Source organism: Columba livia, chromosome 2 (assembly GCF_036013475.1).
Source record: "Columba livia isolate bColLiv1 breed racing homer chromosome 2, bColLiv1.pat.W.v2, whole genome shotgun sequence".
NCBI classification, from domain to species: domain Eukaryota; kingdom Metazoa; phylum Chordata; class Aves; order Columbiformes; family Columbidae; genus Columba; species Columba livia.
This window is the reverse complement of record NC_088603.1, coordinates 158,406,093-158,409,743: the sequence shown is the minus strand read 5'-3', so window position 1 is coordinate 158,409,743 and position 3,651 is coordinate 158,406,093.

Below are 3,651 nucleotides of genomic sequence, written 5' to 3'. Positions count from 1 at the left end.
TTCTTGACTGTGGTTTTCTTTTTGTGTTTGACATTGTAATGTGATGCTCCTTGGATGACTTAGCAAGAAATCTGTTTTCTATGAAAGATTTTGAGCCTTGGGCATGTGCTTAAGAGTAAAGGATAAGAGGGATGTTCACTACAAAGCTGTTCACTACAAAGATGATAGAGGCCAATGGAGTGGGAAAGAAAGTATTCTAACCCACCTTTCACTAGTTAATACTCATTTGTTTCTGAAAAAGTCTAGAGCTTCTGAGGGAAGAGAAGATGAAGTCAAGCAGTAAAGTCTCCTGTCACTATTTCAGCTATAAGAAAGAAATACACGTGGGTGTATATGTTTTCATACACATTTTCTGGGCTTGGGGAGAGGTTAAAAATATGTTCTACCTTCATTTGGGTTGCTAAATCTCCTAAACTGTAGATGGGCATATAAAAAAGCTGTGAAAATGAACATGCTTTCCAGCAAACTCTGCTGTTGTGCTCTCTCTCCCTGAAGAATGGCCAAGATGGAAAGCAGAACCAGACCACAATGCTATACTGCTCTTGTTTGATTTTTCTTCCTGGCATGTTGTAAAATCAGGGCTTGCTGTCCTAATTCCCATTATCAATCCATCCACTCAGTCCTTTAAATGCTGATGCTTCCAAGGACAGAAAAAGAATCCTTCTTAGGCATCTAGTTTGAAATTCACCCCAGTACAAAGTCACTAGGATTATTTAAGACCCATGTTTAAAAGGTATGCAAGGCTAAGGATGCCACAAAATTCTGTCCACAGTGGTAGGTAGATGTTTTACATTACATTGTACCAATTAAGAGATGCAAATAGAAAAACATATCCTAGGAAAACAGTAAAATCTGCAGCATGAACTTCAATAACTATTGTTATTGCTCCATGACTCCTCACTCACATGCCTACTGCCCCTCCAGCTGGAAGGTTACTATGAATGCAGCAAGCCTATTGAATAGCTTTTCCTGGCACTCCCTGATGTTACCATCCAGAACAGCAGGTTTTAGTTATGCGTGGTCCAAACCAGGGCATCCTAGAGTACACCACTCTCTACAATTGCCTGAAAGGAGGTTGGAGCATGGAGAAGGTTGATTTCTTCACCCAAGTAACAAGTGATAAAACCAGAGGAAATGGCTTCAAGTTGTGCCAGGGAAGGTTTAGACTGGATATTAGGAAACATTTCTTCACAGAAAGGGTTGTTGGACACTGGAACAGGCTGCCCACGGCAGTGGTGGAGTCACCATCCCTGGAGGTGTTTAAAAGATGCATAGATGAGGTTCTTAGGGACATGGGTTAGTGCCAGCGTTAGGTTAATGGTTGGACTTAACAATCTCGAGGGTCTCTTCCAACCAAAATGATTCTGTGATTCTACTTTGCTTCCCTGAGATCTGACCATGGGACAGGCATCTCCATTTCACAGGAACATGGCATAACCTATACTCCAAGCCACCTCTTTCAACTGAATTTGCAACAGTTTGCCTCTCACAAACACACCTGTTTTTCCCCTAACTGTTTTACTGACCAATCCAATGGTAATAAAAATTCAAGAGTCACCATCACTGCAATACAGGGATCTATATGAGTTGTCAGGCACTGGAACAGGCTGCCCAGGGCAGCAGTGGAATCACCATCCCTGGAGAGGTTTAAAAGGCATTTAGACGAGGTTCTTAGGGACATGTTTTAGTGCTAGAATCAGGTTATGGTTGGACTCAATGATCCTGAAGGTCTCTTCCAATTGAAATGATTCTGTGATTCTATGAGTATAGTTGTCCCTAGGAGCACTGGCTGTCCCAGTTCCTGTTCCAGGCAGTGGAGCCCATGGAGAGTGATCCAGCTCATGGAAGAAAAGTCCCAGTTGAGTGACCCAGGTGTCCACATTGCCTGGATCTCCAGGGTTTAGCAGGACCCCAGACGCCACCTGCATATGGAGACACTTTAATGCATCTTCATCCAGCAGCAGTCCCCCAAGGGAGGGACTCAGTTGCCAACAGACCAGTGCCTAGTGCCATGGTAGGCATGATGGGGTGTCACCACACCTCTAGCTCCCACTGCACGAGTCTCTGGTTCTCCTGCAAGTCGGTACTGTCCCAGTGTCCCCAGACTCAAGTATCCCAGAGCGCTTACTCTTGCTTGGGTAGCTGAGTTCAATGCCTGAAATAAAATTATGTATCTGAAATCTACAAATGGGCAGTGTCAGTCGGCTGGTGCAGGGACCTTCAGGTCTCACCCAGAACATCAGTGTGATGCTGATGTGATCAGCGGCAGCTGGTCCATTAACTCTGGCTCTTGATTGTCCTGGGGCACAGCAATTGCTGTTTCTGGATATGTGACCTCTTTGATGCTTTCCCAAGCAACAGATCTGACTTTCAGTGTCCTTTCAGTGGGAGCTCTATTGCTTTGGAGAGGATTCTCCTTATAAGAGGTTGTGTTGAGGGCCACCGTTGTCCTGGTCCTTGTTTCCCATTCTAGACATGGCCATGAACATAGGGAGCCTTGTCAGGGCCCAACTGTGCTGTGTTTTCCACCTACCCCATCTCTTCCCTTACTCATCTGTAAATCACTGACGCAGGCACCTACCAGCCAACACCACCTTCTTGGCCACCCTCTGTTAAATGAGGGACCAGCGTACATGGATTAGGCTCTAACTTCTCAGCCAAGCTCGCCACTTCTTATTTATGCCACTCTTTTCCACCAGCACCTCATTTGGAGAAAAATATTCTATGCTTCAAAGGTTTGCACTTCCCTGCAAACCCCAAAAACTCATGCCCACCAACCCACAACACACTCTCAGAACTTTCTACGCCATCTAAGCTGTTTTTAATGAAAATGCGTGTCAGGTATACAGAACTGTTAACAGTCCTGTCTTTTGCCAGGGCTGCTTCAGAGAAACAGAAGGAAAAGTGCAAGCTCCGTGCATATCTTTAGTTTCTTTGTTCAAACAAGTTACAACTTCACATCTCCCTTTCTTTTGCTATCGACAGTATTTTTGCCATATACAGAAATGTCTTAACATTTTCCTCAGTGCAGTTGCTCATTTTAGGTCAGTAAAAATTCTCTAAGATTATTTGCTTAGATTTTTGAATTTCTAAACAGGGCCTCAGTTGGAGCTCTGTCTTTCTGCTGTAAATATAACTTGTAGTAATCTGAATTCCCTTTACTGTCAATGTATTATTCACTCCCCATAAAGGCCACCCGAGAACGGAAAAATCTCTTTATTTGATAATGCCTATTGCCTTATCCATGGATTTCAGTGGTCCTTCTTCATTTTATACTAGCTCCAAAGAAGAGTCTGGTCTCTTATCAAGAACACAAGTCTTCAAAAATTAGAAAGAGGCTAAATCAGTCACAAACTAGCCTAATTTCACTGACATTTTCTGCTCTCTGTTTAATCCATATTGTTCACACATCTTGCTTTACCTCAGGGTGCAGCACTTGCTAAATTTCTGTCCTATTTAAAGTCAGCCCTTTCTGCTCGGAGCACAGTGTTGAAAATCAGTGCCAAAAAACTCAGCTATCATCAGAATCACTCTTCCAAATGGCACAGTTTTGGTGGGCACCTTCCACTGCCCAGTTCCCATTGCTGCTGGAGCCTCCCTCGGTTCTCTGTGTTTCTGGAGGTTGGGGTGAGGTCTCTTACCCCTCAATCT